This window comes from Muntiacus reevesi, chromosome 3 (genome assembly GCF_963930625.1).
Source record: "Muntiacus reevesi chromosome 3, mMunRee1.1, whole genome shotgun sequence".
NCBI lineage: Eukaryota > Metazoa > Chordata > Mammalia > Artiodactyla > Cervidae > Muntiacus > Muntiacus reevesi.
Window position 1 is genome coordinate 224,581,439 of NC_089251.1, and position 18,044 is coordinate 224,599,482.

At 40.2% G+C, this 18,044-nt stretch overlaps 1 protein-coding gene across 4 annotated transcripts in view; it reads left to right on the forward strand.

Annotated features, from left to right (window-relative positions):
- LYPD6B (LY6/PLAUR domain containing 6B) overlaps positions 1-18,044 on the forward strand; it is a 228,572-nt gene that overhangs the window by 182,500 nt on the left and 28,028 nt on the right. For all 4 annotated transcript variants that reach the window (XM_065931514.1, XM_065931511.1, XM_065931513.1 and 1 more), the window contains one exon: positions 10,771-10,829. The gene's annotated coding sequence lies outside the window, so the exon portion shown is untranslated. The remainder of the gene's footprint in view (positions 1-10,770; positions 10,830-18,044) is intronic.

The window sequence follows — 18,044 nt, forward strand, 5'->3', positions numbered from 1 at the left end:
TATTTCTCCATTGTAACCATAAGCTTGTTTTTGATATCTGCAAGTCTGTTTCTATTTTATAAATAAGTCTGTATTATTTTTTAAGATTCCACATATAAATGATATCATATGAAAGTAAAACAAAACAACAAAAGAACTTCAAAAAACTCTGTAGATGCTCACAACGGACAGGGAGAAAGTGCCAGTGAGTGAGGCTGCTTCTCAGACTCTAAGGACTACACCACGTTTCACTGAGGAGACTGCTTCAGTCTGAAACAGCAGAAGAGCCCTTTGCTGGCTTCAGCTGATGACACATTTTAGCAGTCCACATGAATTTGCATCCAACTGTTCCAAGTCAAAATAGGAAACAGGTTCTTATATTATGTCCATTGTAAGAGTCAGGGCTCTCGGTGCTCAGTAAGGTGATGGCCAATGCTTCGTGTAAGTGAAAATTGTTTTATTTTGAATCATACAGAAGTATACCATTTCTAAAAGGTATCTAAAGTGCCTTCAGGAAAATAAGCTAAACCTGTTGTGACAAACTCACCTTGGAGGACAAGGACATACTGGGTACCTCTGACTACACTGGACATTTCATTTGCAATGAGTAAACTGGTCATCAGTAAAACTTGATTTTTCCAAGCCTGTCATATCTAGTGTACCTTATGCTTCTGGGAGAATTGCACTTTGTTGGAAGGGTGAAATTTCTGAACCGAAAATGAGGACATGAGGGCTCTGAAGTTTGCTGGAAAACAGTGCTAGGCTACCCAGTTCCTAGTTCAGGATGTGGACACAGAGCCTCAGCATGCTGCCCGTCAGACCACAGGTGGCAGTGTGTCCACCCCCATTCATTTATTCTGGTGATGCCTGTCTAAAGGCACAGCCAGCATGCTTCTTTTTCTCTTGTTAAGAAAAAAATGTTTTTTTCTCTAGACATTTCTTCTCTTGAACCAAACTAAGCATATGTAGATTTGTTCCTTGCAGACTTGCTTATTCCTAGGAGACTCCCTACAGGATTTCAGCATACACAATACACTTCCGTACCTACTACAAGCTACAGGGATCACTAGAAATCATTTTATAAAAATAAATGGAACAGAGTTAGTAACATTGCACAATCCAATGTTATCTATAGCAACCTTCACCTATTTGCCATTTGTGCATAAACTGTCTTCATCACTGTATTCAAACTTTAGGGCATGGACCCTGTCTTACTTAAATTTTTATTTCTAGCTTCTCATCTAGTGCATAGTAGGCATTCAAGAATGCCTATTAGAGAGAGTAGCATTGACATATATATACTACCAAGTATAAAACAGACAGCTAGTGGGAAACTACTCTGTAGCACAGGGAGCTCATCTCGGTGCTTTGTGATGACCTAGAGGGGTGGGGTGGGAGGGACGGGAGGGAGAGGCTCAAGAGGAAGGGGATATATCTACACATGTGGATGAGTGACGATGTTGTACAGGAGAAACTAATGCAACATTGCAAAGCAATTATACTCTAATTTAAAAAATATAATAAGAAATGAAAAAGAGGTATGTGTGTGTGTGTGTATATATATATATATATTTGTGTTTACATATATATATGTGTGTGTGTATATATGTATCGGTTTTCCATTTAAAAAGTTTGCTAATACTTCCTCAGCTAAGAAAAACTCCAAAGATAAGTTTGGATGGATGGTGCTGAATGTGACACTTCTATTCCAGGGCTCAGCATAATCACTCACACAGAGGAAGCCAAATCCATGGACTACATGGTATGGCACTGCCATGGCTTCAGGACATTGCCAAATTTTCCTTGGTCTGTTCTGCAGGGCCCAGTGAGCCCAGACCCAAAGGAATTCTAGCGACAGTGCTCTCTCAACTCTGTCTTGAACTACCATTGCCAGAAGGTGTAGGAAGTTAAGTAGAAGCCTAAGCAGGGCTGACAGTATTTTAATATACAATCACATTGTAGGTCTCAGTAAGGTATTAAGTTCCTGCAGTTCTGAAATTTTCCTTGAAGGATTTCATAACCAAATTAACCTTGTGAGAGTGTTGGTTATTGCTCCCACTGCTGTTTTCTCAGAGCAAACTCCTGATTCTATGTCTGTTTGATACTTTTCTCCAGTATTTCAATTGCAGCTTTTAACTGTTTTAAGTTAATGGTGAAAACTCACTAGTATTTGCTATAAAATATGTACTAAGAGCTTGCCTTGTCTTTTCAACATTCTTTTTATTGAATTATAGTTGATTTACAATGTTATGTTAGTTTTCAGATGCACAACAAAGTAATTCAGTTATTTATATATATTCTTCTTCAGATTCTTTTTGACTATAGATTATTACAAGATATTGAGTATAGTTCCCTGTGCTGTACAGTAGATCCTTGTTGTTTCTTTTATACACAGTAGTAGCTGTTAATCACAGATTCCCAGTTTATCCCACCTGCTTCTTTTTTCTTTAACAACCAAACTTTATTTTCTATGTCTGTGAGTCTTTTTCTGTTTTGTAATTAATTTGTATAATTTTTAGAGATTCTACATATAAATGATATCTTGTATTTTTCTTTCTGAATTCACTTAGTACAGAAATCTCTAGGTCCATCCACGTTGCTACAGATGGCATTAATTCATTCTTTTTTATGGCTGAGTAGTATTCCCTTGTATATATGTGCTACATCTTTATCCATTCCTCTGTCAATGGACACTTAGGGTGCTTCTATGTCTTGGCTATTTTAAACAGTGCTGCTGAGAACATTGGGGGTGCATGTGTGTTTTTGAAATAGAGTTTTCATCTTTTCTGGAGTTTGCCCAGGAGTGAGATTGCTGGATCATGTGGTAGCTCTATTTTTAGTTTTTTAAGGAAAACAGTGGCATTTGTGGTAAAGAACCCACCTGCCAGTGCAGGAGAGATAAGAGATGTGGGCTCGATCCTTGGGTCAGGAAGATCTCCCGGAGAAGGGCATGGCCACCCACTCCAGTATTCCTGCCTGGAGAATCCCATGGATGGAGGAGCCTGGCGGGCTACAGTCCAGAAGGTTCCTAAGAGTTGGACGTGACTGAAGTAACTTAGTGCTCATGCATCCTCATTTCAGTGTGTTATGTGATATGTATATCCCCTATGCAAGTGTTTTATTATCAGATCCGCTGTCCCATCAAGTGCCCCTTAAAGGAAAAGGTGACAGTACTTTTTATGCCTCCTTTCTTCATTCCACAATATTCAGCAAGCATTTGGGCCCCTGCTCTGTGCCAGTCCCATTGCTGGAGATGCAAGGCTACTCCTACCTTCAGGGAGCTTAAATATGATGAGAGAGGGAGACAGATACTGCCTGTGGGCACACCTTCTTCTTCCCATTGAAGAATCTGAGGTCTGATGAATGGTTGTGTGGGCTGCTGGGGCATTCAGGGCTGACAAGCAACATTTATCAGTGGACTGAGTAAAGACATATCAAAGAGAATAATTGTTCAAGTTTGGGGCTTCAGACCCTAATGTCACATTAACCTGGAAAAATAGCAGCAGTGATTGCCATCAGCTGACACGCCGCCCCCAGACAGAGTGGGTGTTCTAGGCAGGCCAGGCCTCCTGCGAGCAGAGTCAGGAAAATATCCCTAATTAGAGTAGCTCCCTGAGCTGGTTCATAATTTGCTTAATCACAGTCACTTCACTAAACTATGGTTTTGGTTTTAGGGGGGAAAATGCAAGGTTTGGGGAAAGGGAAAGGAAGCAATTAGAATTCAGACTGATCCTCCTCTCTAGTCAGTTTGGGATTGGCAGAAAAGACAGCAAATGACATCAATGACCAGGTGTAAATATAAGGAAGCTGATTTGGAAAATGGGTCCTTTGAGTCTTGTTTGGGTGAGAATCATTGAGATCACAAAAGAAAGCAGCTGGTATGTTCCAGAAACCTTTTTTATGTCAGCCTAGAATATGAATAATACACTAAATGGAGTGTAGTGCATATATTTAAATATTTATGTTCAAATGACTGTCATTTTTTAGCCTGCTCTGCCGTGGTCCCATGACTGGATACAATTGCTGTTAAATGATCATTTTGTAGATGCTTGAAAGACATTGTTCAGAAGATGAAAATCACAGCAAAGCAAACAAAGAAAATGCAGAAGAAACCATTAGAAACCAAATATATCCATCCTGGCCAACTCTATTTAAGAAGTTTTGAAGGCAGTTTAGTTGTAGGGATTAAGATGGAGGAGTTTGTAATTGGACCTGAATTTTAATGCTCTTTGTGATTTACTAGTTCATGGTTTTGAGTAAGTTATTTTTCCTGTCTTTAAATTTCAAACTCATCTGTAAAAGGGGGATAATAATAGTACCACTTCACAGAGGTGTTGTGAGAATTAAATGAATTAATGGTGTTCAGTGCCTGACACCCATAAGCCCTCAATAAATGTTAGCTTAAAAAAAGGAAGTTGTCCTACAAGAGGGCTCATGGAGGAAACCATTAGCAAAGCATTGGAAAGTCTGACCTCTGAGAGCAGCATCTGTGTTTTAGGGAATGAAGCTATGGTGGTGAACAAAACCATGCTGGGTATGTGGTAGTTGCTCCATAAATACTGATTAAATAACTGAAAAAATGAGTTGTGTGCATTTACAGTGTTTAAACTGGATTATTCCATGAAATTAACATGTGTGTTTTAAAGGAGGAAAGTATAAGGCAAGAAATAATGGGTGACAATTTTGAGTGTGGCAAAGGTATATATTTCAAACTTTTAGCCAGGAAAATGTTTATCCTGTGATTTCCCATTAGGGATGCAGGATCTGATTTCCTTTTCTTCTCTAAGATCAGATGATCTGGGGGAGCTGTTTGTAACGTTCTGGATGGTGTCCTCCTGACTGTCCACCCTCAGCTCCTATCCTCTCCAGTTTGCATGATGTTACGATGAGCCACTGTTGGGGAGGACAGGCACACATTGAAACTGATTAAGGATGTTCTTTTCTCCCGTTTGCTTCCACGTCATAACCCTGGGGGTTCAGATGATAAAAGAAGCCAGCCGCCTGCAATGCAGAAGACCTGGGTTCTATCCCTGGGTTGGGAAGATCCCCTGGATGTGGGCATGGCAACCTATTCCAGAATTCTTGCCTGGAGAATCCCCATGGACAGAGGAGCCTGGCGGGCTACAGTCCATAGGGTCGCAAAGAGTTGGACACGACTGAGCAACTAAGCACATGGCACTTTAACATCCTTTTGTGATGGAAAAGGGAAGCTTGGAGGTGCCCCATCCCAGATCTGCATGTCTGTTCTGTCCGTGAGCTGGCCCAGCCCGGTGTCTCTTCTGAACTCCCTGGGGAAGCGGGGCTGGTTGGTTCCGCCCCGTCTGTGTGCGCTGTCTACCTCTGCGCCCCATGTTCCAGGCCTCACACAGAAGGTGGGGAAAGGGGTGGCTAGTCTCTGCCTAACCCTTGCCTGAAGCCATTTCTAAGACAAGACGTGATGAACGAATACTGTCTTTGGAAGAAGATGTACAGATTTGCCAGGGAGAGAATGTAGATCTGGGACCTCCTGGCTACAGGATCGTATAAATCACTCAACACTAGTAAAGTCAAAGTTTTGAAAATAAATAATTTCCATTTGTACCAGAGCTAATTAGTCTCAGGCAGCCCTGGAAGTCTGGCTCCAAAGACAGAGTTTTCAACATACTCATCTCTAAGATGTTACAGGTAGGCAGCTCATATTCACTGAGTTTGCCCTGTCTTCAGACATGATTCTAAGTGATTGTGATGTTCACTCACTCCCTTGAGGATGTACTTTTTATTATCTCCTTTTACAGTATGGAAACTGAGGCACAAGGCGGTTAAGTGACTTGCCCAGTGTTAGCACTAACTCTCAATACTTGATTCAATGTGTGAGGAAACTGAAATGCTGAGAAACAGGCCACGAGCTAAATATTTAACTTGTTACTCAGCTAAATAGCAAGTTCCCCCCTAACTGTGTGCACAAGGAACCATTGCATCCTTTCCTATGGGAGTGGGTTATAGACCCCTCTTACCTCTGAAGCCGTCATGTGGAGATGGGGAGTTGCTGAATTCTGAGATTTCAGAACCTCAATTGGAATCCTGGAAGATAAGCCATTTCTCATAGTTCAAAGAGCCTAACAGAAATTGCTCTTTAGGGGCAATAAACAATGTGGGCTAATGAACATAAAAAAAAAAATTTTGTGTGTGCTTGTCAAAATTCTGTGTATCATATTAAGGTAATTATTTTTTGTGGAACATGCTTTTCATGGCAGTTGTGCATTTTGTTTTACATCTTAAAAACTGGTTTACTGATTATCTTCTACATTGTTGTTGTTCAGTAGCTCGGTCATGCCTGACTCTTTGTGACCCCATGGAATGCAGAGCCCCAGGCTTCCCTGTCCTTCACCATGTTCTGGAGTTTGCCCAGATTCATGTCCATTGAGTCGGTGATACTATCTAACCATCTCATCCTCTGCCGCCCTCTTCTCCTTTTGCCTTCAGTCTTTCCCAGCATCAGGGTCTTTTCCAATACAGTTTATTTTAATCCTTCTAAATATGGAATCTGGGGTCTGGACTTTAGGAATGAAAAAGTTAGAACGTATTGGCCTGCAGTGAGAGGGATGTGCTGCTAATAGTCAATAATCATAGTAGATTCAAATGGATAGACCACTCCTGTTCTGCTGGGAGGCAGTGCTTCCTGGCTGTCATCTCCCTTTCCTACATTCTTAATCTGCTGTCATATTGCAGACAACTGTGACTGTGTTCTTATTAAGATCTCAGGGGCTTTCCCAGTGGAATTTGCAAAATGTAATTAAGATGGTGAATTGTCTGGGACTCCCATCCCTACCACTAAATGATAGCATTTTTACTTGGCTCTGAAATGTTTTTGTATCATTTGCTCTTTGGATTTACAAAGTCCCTGGTTCATTTAGAGAGAACTGTTGAGCTTTAAATGTACAGTAGGTGCTTATCCATAAACTATAGAGCCACTCAAACCCTGTTGTAATTTAAATTTTGAGTAATTATGCATTCATGTTGATCAAAACTCAAAACAATGAAATGAGATGTGCTTTGAGAAGTCTCCATCCCACTTCTGTCCTCTTATTAGGTGTATTATTTACCCTCGTCCCTCCACCTACAGGTCATCACTTTTATTAGTTTCCTATAAATTGTTCCTGAGTATATTTATGCATATAAGTATAAATTCATATAGTAGGTTTTGTTCCCTCTCCAACACACAAAAATGACACGATATTCGTATATTTATAACTATCTCTTCATATATATATGTGTGTGTGTGTGTGTGTGTGTGTGTATCTCCTAGAACTTTTTCACAGCAGAATATAGGGAGTATCTCTCTTTTTTTTGGCTGTGCCATGCAACATGCAAGATCTTAGTTCCCCAACCAGGGATGGAACCTCTGCCCCCTGCAGTGGAAGTATAAAGTCTTAACTGCTGGACCGCTAGGGAAATCCCATTTTTTTCAAATGGCTGCATCATATTCCATTTTAAGTGTATATATATGTATACACACCCCCCCCACACATACACACATACTCTTTTGATGGATACTTAGGGTTGTTTTCCAATCATTTGCTATTATAAACAATGCTCCAAAGACTATCATGGCAGTATATTATTTTGCATGAAAGCAGACCATCTGTAGAAAAAATTCCCAGAAGTGAGATTTTGGGTCAAGGGTAAATGCATTTGAAATTTTAATAATGTTTCCAAATTGCTCCTTGGAGTCACATTCCCACCAGCAGTGTATGAAAATGACTGATTTCCTATGGTCTCCTCAAAAGAGTATTAGAAAACATTTTTATCGATCAGACAAGTCAAAATCTGGAATTTATAAAGTATAGTTTTAATTTATATTTCTTCTATTTGAAAAGATGGTCAACTTACATCATGTTGTTTAAAGGCCATTTTATTCATTTTTTCCACAAAATATCTATTAATGTCCTTTACCAATTTTTCTGATGGGTTGCTGATAATTTTCTTACCAATTTTCAGTAGCTCTTTCCATGTTAGTGAGATTATCTATTGTTTTGTCTGTGACATGAGTTGAAAATATTTCCCCAGGTTTTTTGCTTTTTTTTTTTAATGATTTTTTTTGTCATACAGAATTTATTGTTGCTTAATGTAATTGAATTTTCAAACTTTTTAATACATTCTAAGTTTTTAATCATAGTCAGAATGGCCTTTCCCTACTCCAAGGAAGTCATTTGTATTTTCTTGTATTTTTAAGATATTTTATTACAGATAATGTTAAGCATAGACAAATTAGAGAAAATAGTATAATAAGCCCCAACTACCTGTCATCCAACTTCAACAATTAGGGATATTTTACCAATATTATTTCATCTTATTCTCCCACACATTTTGAGAATATTTAAAGCAAAACCCCACATATTATATTTTCTTTGTAAGTATATCAATATATATCAATGACATGTCAAATTTTTTAGGATATAACTTCTATTTTGTTATTATACCAATGATTACTTAAGATTATCCAGTACCAGTCTGTGTTCAAATTTTCTTTTCTGGAACATTTATGGCTTTCTGTGTGTGCAGTATGAGGTATGTACCCAGTTATCCCAATTCAGTTTCTTAAAGTTTATTCTTATCTTACTGGTTTTAGATGCCATTTTTTTTCCCCCATATAACAGACTCTCTGGTTTATTTCAGTCTGTTTTCCAGACTTTCTATTCTGTTCCATTTGTCTGTCTACTCAAATGCTGCTGCTGCACTGTTTTAATTACTGTGGCATTAGAGCATGTTTTATTGTCTTTCTGAACTAGTCATTCCCCAAATGAAATAGTAATTTACTCCAATTCATGCTATGTAAAATGGCAGAAATATACAGTCCAGCCTCCTCAGATCAGGGATGGGTCTGGTGACTTAGAAATCAACAAGGAGTGGGCGTAGAACGTGTGAGCATAAATCTGGTCCCTCAGGAAAGTAACAGCAGTCACACTGTGGGAAAGTAAATAGTAATAACATAAAAGCTGGAAACGTGGGACCGGTCCTCATCTGGAGCTAGGAGAACTGGCAAAGCAAAAAGGACATGGTTTTGGTGGTTGAAACGAGGTTCTCCCTTGGAAGCAGATAATCCTGGTTCTCTTTGGCAAAGTCAGAAAGGCTGGTGGTAGAGGAAGTTGCTGTATTTGCTGTGTAGTTGCCTAGGAAACCCATCAGAGACATGAAGCGTGCTGAAGAGCCAAGAGGGCCTGGCCCAGTGTGTTGGGGAGACTGCCATCACTGTGGTCTGAGAAGTTCACAAACCTGAACAGGCGATAACCCTGAACTCCAAGGCTGCCTGTGTGCTGGCTTGTGCCTCTGAAGTTGCAGGAGTGAACCTTATTGTCCCTTTCTCAGGAAAAGGATGAAGATGCTTTATTCTGAACCCTCTTTCCAGGAGAGAGTATTCTACCTAACAAGATACCTTTACTGGAAACTATCTGAGAGAGGACTTTTAATACGAGTCATTATGGGAAGAGACATCTGAAGTATTTAGCAAGGGCACAGTTTCTTCTTGTGGTTTAGTTGCTAAGTCATGTCTGACTCTTTTTGACCCTATAGACTGTAGCCCTCCAGGCTTTTTTGTCTATAGGATTTTCCAGGCAAGAACATTGGAGCAGGTTGCCATATCATACTCCAGGGGATCTTCCCGACCCAGGGGTTGAACCTGTGTCTCTTTTGTCTCCTTCATTGGCAGGGAGATTCTTTACTACTGAGCCACTAGGAGGGTATACCATAATACCTTTTTTCCTTTTGAAATGCATGTATCTGCTGGACTCTGTCTGCACCATCACAAAAGTCCAGAGAACGATAAGGTGTTCACAGCACAAGGAAAAGGCCTGGATCCATAATGAGTGGAAAGACTGAACCGGGATGACTGCGTAATGACTTCATCCCTGGCAGACACCCTTAATAACCTTTGACAGAGCTGGTAACCTCTTCATCCTCAATTTCCTCATAACCTACAGGAGAGCATACCCGCTTACTTCACAGGGATACGGGGAACTCTAATTAGGTTCTGATGGGAAAGTTCTTTGCTGATGAGTCATGATATAGTGACTGTGCTAATTTGAGGCTGCACGGCCATGAGTTGCCTGCTGCCCAGATGCAGACACCAAAGGGTAAATGGAAATCGGTCATCATCAGAGTCAGGGGAGTGGACTTTTCAAACTGAAAGAATGGGTGAAGTCATCCTTGTTTGGGCATACCCAACAGTTCCTTCCTGAGTGTCTATCCTGTGAAAATGGCAGCAGACAACGTGGTGGGGGCAGGAGGAGGTTAGCGAGGAGTGGCAGGCCTGGGGTGCATGCCCCCAGCTGGCTGCTGGAGTGGCTGTTGGCCTCCTCGGAAGACAGTAGCTTTGTGACTCTTTGGACCAGAAGTCACCATCAGTGGTGTGAGCTGGGAGCTGGTTATAGTTGGCTTCACATTCCAGCATGGTTTAAACACTAAGTCATCGGGGCTCCCTCAGCCCCCCTCACTTCCCAGATGCCACTCTTAGCAAATCCCTAAGCTAGCTTTCTCTCTTAGGTGTTCCAGTGAGAAGAATCTTTGTGTTCACTAACAAAAAGGGAAAGAAAAGGGACCCCTCTTTTGGCCTCTTTGACTTCTGTATTTGCATGAAGCTGAAAGTACTTTCAAGGTGTGCTTTATTTTAAGCACATGGTAAAAGGGACTATTTTAGGCATTATCATAGAACACTGTCTCTGCCAATAAGGAGTTTTATGGTCTGGAAATTGGTACAGAATATGGATGAGATCTCAATGTACATTTCAAGCTGAACTTTTTTTTTTTTTTTTTTAGGTGTCCTTGGGTGAGAGTAGGAGGAAGTGAAAAAGGAGGAGAAGAGAAAATTAAGAAGGGTTAGTACAAGTAGATTTGGAAGGTGAATTAAATGGCTTCTCTGGGCAAATGAGGCTGCTAAGACCATTATCCCAACAGGAACTTTTTGGACTGTGGAAGGTGAGAGGTAACCAGAGAAAAATCAGAGGAAGTTCAGGAGAAAGTCCTTAATTTAAGTGACAAGCCCATTGTCACATAAAAATAGTGTTGTTTATTGAAATACAAGATTTTAAGGAAGGAGAATAGGGCAAATAATAATTGTGTTAATATGGAATTCTGGTTTTCAGTGGATTTATTTTTATTTTAATTTTTAAAGATATAGTTTTTAAAGGTTACTTTGCATTTATAGTTATTAGAAAATATTGGCTATATAGCCCTGTTGTACAACACATCCTTGAGCCTATTTTAAACCCAATAGTTTGTACCTCCCACTTCTCCCCCCATGCTGCCCCTCCCACCTGACTCCACTTGTAACCATTAGTTTGTTCCCTATGTCTGTGAGTCTGCTTCATTTTTGTTATATTCACTAGTTTGTTATATTTTTCAGAGTCCACATATAACTGATAGCATTATTGTATCTTTCTGGCATATTTCATTTAGTGTATGCCCTCCAAGTCCATCCATGTTGGTATAAATGGCTAAATTTTATTTTCTTTTAATGGTTGAGTAGTATTCTGTTGTATATATGTACCACTTCTTCTTTATCTGTTCATCTGTTGATGGACACTCAGGTTGCTTTCACATCTCAACAGTTGTAAATAATGCTGCTGTGAACACTGAGGTGCATGCATCTTATTCAATTAATGACTTTTAAATTTTTTTCAGTAATATCCAGGAGTAGAATTGCTGGGTCATATAGTAGTTCTATTTTTAGTTTTTTGAGAAACCTCTATACTGTTTTCCACAGTGGATGCACCAATCCTCACCAACATTTGCTATTTGTATTATTTTTGTTGACAGTCATTTTGACAAGTGTGACGTGACATCTCATTGTGCTTTTGATTTGTATTTCTCTAATATTAGCAATGTGGAGCTTCTTTATATGTTCCTATTGGCCATCTGCATGTCCTCTTTGGAAAAATGGCTATCAAGTTCTTCTCCTCATTTTTAAATTGGGTTTATTTTTTTATATTGAGTCCTTTGAGCTGTTTGTATATGTTGGTTATTAATCCCTTATCAGTCATGTCATTTGCAAATATTTCTTTCCTTTCAGTAAGTTGTCTTTTTGTTTTTCAGCTGTTTCCTTTGCTGCACAAAATCTTTTCAGTTTAATTAGATCCCATTTTTGCTTTTATCTCCTTTAATTTAGGAGATGAACCCCAAAAATATTGCTGTGATTTATATCAAAGTATGTTTTGCCTCTGTTTCCTTCTAAGAGTTTTAGAGTTTTGGTCTTACTTTTAGGCCTTTAATTCAGTTTGAGTTTATTTTTGTATATGGTGTGACAGAATGTTCTAATTTCATCCTTTTAAATGTAGCTGTCCAGTTTTCACTTATGAAGAAATTGTCTTTTCTCCATTGTATGTTTTTGCCATCTTTATCAAAGTTCAAGTTGATTATTATTGATTAAATATGTGGGTTTACTTCTGGACTTTCTGTCCTATTCCACTGATCTATATGTTTTTGTGCTAGTACCACACTGTTTTGATTACTGTTGTTGTTCAGTCACTCAGTGATGTCCAACTCTTTGTGACCCCATGGACTGCAGCATGCCAGGCTTCCTTGTCCTTCACCATCTCCAGGAGTTTGCTGAAACTCATATCCATTGAGTTGGTGATGCCATCCAATCATCTCATCCTCTGTTGTCTCCTCCTCCTCCTGCCTTCAACTTTCCCAGCATCAGGGTCTTTTCCAATGAGTCTACTCTTTACATCAGGTGGCCAGAATATTGGAGCTTCAGCTTCAGCATCAATCCTTCCTATGAATATTCAGGGTTAATTTCCTTTAGGACTGACTGGTTTGATCTCCTAGCACTCCAAGGAACTCTCAAGAGTCTTCTCCAAACCACAGTTTGAAAGCATCTGTTCTTTGGCCCTCAGCCTTCTTTATGGTCCAACTTTCACATCCATACATGACTACTGGAAAAACCATAGCTTGGACTATATGGACCTTTGTTGGCAGAGGATAGTCTCTGCTTTTTAATACACTGTCTAGGTTTGTCACAGCTTTTCTTCCAAGGAGCAAGGGTCTTTTGATTTCATAACTGCAGTCACCATCCGCAGTGATTTTGGAACCCAATAAAATTAAGTCTGTCACTGTTTCCATTGTTTCCCCATCTATTTTCCATGAAGTGATGGGACTGGATACCATGAGCTTAGTTTTTTGAATGTTGAATTTTAAGCCATCTTTTTCACTCTCCTCTTTCACCTTCATCAAGAGGCTCTTTAGTTGCTCTTTGCTTTCTGCCATAAGGATGGTGTCATCTGCATATCTGAGGTTATTGATATTTCTCCCGGCAATCTTGATTCCAGCTTGTGATTACTGTAGCTTTGTAATATAGTCTGAAGTTAAGGCATGTGGTTCCTCCAGCTCTGTTCTTCTCAAGATTGCTTTTGCTATTTGGGATCTTTTGTGCTGCCAGCAGCAGTATTCATGGGTATAATATTCCCCATCATGGCTGTAACTAGTGTCTACATCCCCTTGGTGAGCTGCAGCTGCCTCCCATCTCTCTGGGTGACTCTCTTAAGACAATCAGGGAGGTTCGGCCCGGGTTCCTATCCAATTGCTGCTTTTGTCTTAGATCCTGGTTTTATGTGAAATTTTGTGTAGGCCTTTTAAGAGTGAAGTCTCTATTTCCCCCAGTACTGTGAAGCTCCTGAAATTTAAGCCCTGCACAACTGAAGTGACTTAGCAGGAGCCTTCAAAGTAAAATGCTCTAGGGCAGAGGTCCCCAGCCTCTGGGCCACAGACTGGTACCTCCTGTCAGATCAGCAGCAGAATTAGACTGGAAATAACATGCACAGTAAATGTAATCATTTGCACATGAATCATCCCAAAACTTTCCCCCTCCCCTGCCAGTCCATGGAAAAATTGTCTTTCATGAAACCAGTCTCTGGTGCCCAAAAGCTTGGGGACTACTGCTTTAGGCGATGATCTTCCTGATGCAGGACCACACAGGCTGGGGAATTGGACATGGGGTCCAGAATTTTTATGCCTTTTGGGAGAACCTGTGCAATATAATTCTCCAGTCTGGGGGTCAACCCACCCAAGGGTATGGGATTTGATTATATCTTGAGTCTGCCTTTCCTAGTTGTCTTGTGGTTCCTTCTTTATGTCTTTAGTTGGAGAAGATCTTTTCTTGTGGGTTCTAGTCATTTTTTATGGATGGTTGTTTTGCAGATAGTTGTTGTTTTGCTGTGCTCATGAGAGGAGGTGAGCTCAGGATCTTTCTACTCCCCCATATTTCCCTCTTCCTCAGTGAAATGTTTATGTTTAAATAAACTTACATTTCTGTGTTAGGTTCTATGATGTAGTTAAGAGTACAGCTTTGAATACACTAAAGCTTCCATGGGCTCCAGTGCTTTGTTCATCAAAATGTGTCCATTTTTCTCAGCTCTTTTATTAAATAAGATTCAGGAATTTCACCTCCCTCTTTTTCTCATTTCATGATGTTCTTCAGTGATCGTAGGAGCAGAAAAAAGATGCATTTTGTTGGACTTATGCTATTTGCATGGGATTATAAAATATTTTTTAGCTAGATTTTCCTTGTTAATATTCTCATTTTCTTTCTAAAACCTTCACTCTCCCCTTGATTGGTTTGTAGCATAAATCCAGTTGTAACAGTTGCTGTTATACTCTCCTGGTAAAGAAATATTGTTTAGTCACTGCAGCTATCCCTACAACACCTGACACTTTGGTTCAGTGTGACTCACTTTCTGGTGTTTTGAGACTAGATTCACAGCTTCGTCAGGGTCCTTGAAGGAGCCAGATGGCAGATTCAGACTGGTGTTATTTGAGAGAAAAAATAAGGGGCTATTTACAGTGGTTTGGGCTAGGTTTAGGGATATCAACAAAGGATAGTCCCAGCCTTCCGAGATAGCAACAGAGAAAAGCCATTTCTCTCCTACAGGCCTGAAGCTGTGAGTTGCTCAGTCATGTCCGACTCTTTGCAACCGCATGGACTGTAGCCCACTATGCTCCTCTGAGCATGGAATTCTCCATGCTAGAATACTGGAGTGGGTAGCATTTCCCTTCTCCAGGGGATCTTCCCGATCCAGGGATTGAACCTGGGTTCCCCTGCATCGCAGGCAGATTCTTTACCATCTGAGCCTCGGATAAGAAAAAAATGGTTATTGGAACCCGGGAGAAGGTAGCTATGAAGTTAGGGACCTGACAGCAGCCGAGAGACATGAGGACAGCCTGGCAGGGAGTGAGTCAGGGGAGTAAACACCTCAGTCTCACTCTCTGCTCACTCTCCAGTCTGCCAGTTCCTGCCACTGGCCAAATCAAACTGAGAGCCTGTAGAAGAGGGAACTGTGTGCCTGGTCATCATAGTTTGGCTTCCCAGGGCACAGATCAGGGTGGACAAGGCTGGATGGTGGGGCTGGAGGAGCAAGAGGTGAAAGCGCAGCAGGGCTCAGTCCCTTTCACCCTTTTAGAATAGCTTGGGAAGATCATGTGGTCGGAGCATGTTTAAGGCCCAACCTAGTATGTGTTGAACCACATGTGAATACGCTAGGCCAGCCATGGGCAGAGCTTTAGTTGTTTAAAACAGAACTCTCACAATCTTCATCTGTTCACCTAAAATCTAAATGAATACTCAACATGGAAATGGAAATTCTGTTGGTGGAAAAGATGAAAAAGCTTAAAAAAAAAAAAAACACAGGTAATGCCCATGTGTGTGAGGCATTTAGAGACCTTAACTCATCTCTAAGCAAGAATTGGAGCTGCAATTCCCTCTCCAGTACTCAAAAAGAAAGGGTAATCTTGTATCCCCAAACAAACCCCAAGCATTTTCCAGGCTGGAGACTATTCCATGGGGCGGAGTAGACACAGAAAGTTTTCATGAGGGAGAAATATTGGAGCTGAGCCTTTTAAAAAGAGAGAGAAATACAAAGTATTTCTTTAAAGAAGAGTGAGAAATACAAGCACAGAGTCTACTGCTCTTTTTTTCTTTTTTTGAATTTTTAAAAAATTTAATTGCAGTCTAATTGCTTTACAATGTTGTGTTAGTTTCTGCTGCACAACATGAATCAGCCATATGTATACATATATCCCCTCCCTCTTGAATTCCCCTCCTACCCACTCACCATCCCACCCCTCTAGGTCATCACAGCGCACCAAGCTGAGCTTACTGCTAGTTACTGGTTTTCCACATGATCGTCTATATATGTCGAGGCTACTCTCTCGGTTTGTCCCACCCTCTCCTTCCCACACCACAGTGATCCCAAGTCTCTTCTCTCCATCTCCATTCCCATCCTACAGATAGGTTCATCAGTACCATTTTTCTAGATCTCATATGTATGCGTTAATATCCGATATTTGTTTTTCTCTTTCTGACTTATTTTACTTTGGATGACAGACTCCAGGGAGCCTGTTGCTTTTTAAAGCACACTTTATGAGAACTGCTTTTATTTATGAGCATAGACAAAAATATATAGATTTATCAGAAAGCAGATAAATTAAAATGCTCCACTGAGGCCTAAATATTGTGCTCACATATATTCTAGAGTAGTTTTCTTTTTTTTTTTTAGAGTAGTTTTCTTAAAACTCATCTTCAGAGGAGTTTTACATTCTTTTCTCATATATGCTTAGATAATCACAGCATTTGAGAGCTGAAAATAGGGGTATTGAATTTGTCTTAAATCTGGCCAGATATGGTATAATCTTAATCATACTGGCTGGTATGTAATCCACTGAGGAACCATAAATCTCCAATTTTAGATTTTTTTTAGGAGTACGGTTACATTATAATATTGTGTTAGTTTCTGCTGTATAGCAAAGGAGTCAGCCGTAAATGTACACACATCCCCTTTTTTGGATTTCCTTCCCATTTAGTCACCATAGAGCATTCAGTCGAGTTCCCTGCAGGATACAGTCCTTATTGGTTATGTATTTAAAACATAGTAGGGCATGTCAGTCAATCCCAAGCTCCCAATCCATTCCACCCCCTTCTAATTTTAGTATTTAGTACTTATTTAATAGTTTGATAATTAAACCAACAATGTATAAGGACTTAGCCATTCTCCTTTAATTCCCATAACTTTATGCAAAATAGATAATTAATATCTCTGTTTTACTGATAGGAACCTCAGTCTCAGAGCAGTAGAGGAACCAGCCAGAGGTGACAGGTCCAACTAATGGCAAGGTCAGAATTTGCTCCCAGGCCTGATCGCCTCTAAAAGCCATTCTCCCTGCACTAGACTAGGCAGCATATACGCTTGACTTTACCTTTGTAGGACTGTGAACCATTGCTTAAATGTAATTTTTCATGATGCAATTAAAACACTATCTAATGTCTATAATTTTTCAATTTCCTCTGGGAATATAAAATTATGCACATATATATCTTTATGTGTATACTTCCTTCTGCTCCAATTGGTAATAGTGACAATTTATAGGGCAAGTGACTTGCTGTAACTTTGTTATATATATAGAATGCAGAGTTTTTTTTTTTTATTAGAATTGCTTTTATAAGCTTGTTACCTTCCAGAGAGTTCTTTGAATAATCTGTTCTGGAATTTGTGGTTGTGCAAAAGTTAGCATGATATTCTTTTGCCATTGCGTGTAGTTTATTGTTGGTTTGCAAATGGCCTCCTGTTTTAGAATGATAGCCATGAACATGTTCTTGTGCAATACCATTTTAGATATAGGATCAGGAATAATTTGAGCTAGTACTATAAATCATGGTCCGTGACATAAAGCCTCAGGACAGAAGAAAGACAACAGGACAAATGCATAGCAACAGTTCTGCATCCTAGAGCTTTCCCAAATGAAAGATAACTGTGCGGATGCTGAAAGCAGCTGACGTGATTGGTAATACAGTCTCTTACACAGAGTTCTCGAGCTTCCCAGGTGGCGCTGGTAGTAAAGAGCCCGCCTGCCAATGCGGGAGATTTAAGAGACGCAGGTTACATCCCTGGGTGGGGAAGATCCCCTGGAGGAGGGCTTGGTAACCTACTCCAGTATTCTTGCCTGGAGAATCCCACGGACAGAGGAGCCTGGCAGGCTATGATCCACAGGACCACAAAAAGTTGAACATGACTGAAGCGACTTAGCAAGCACACATGCTCAGG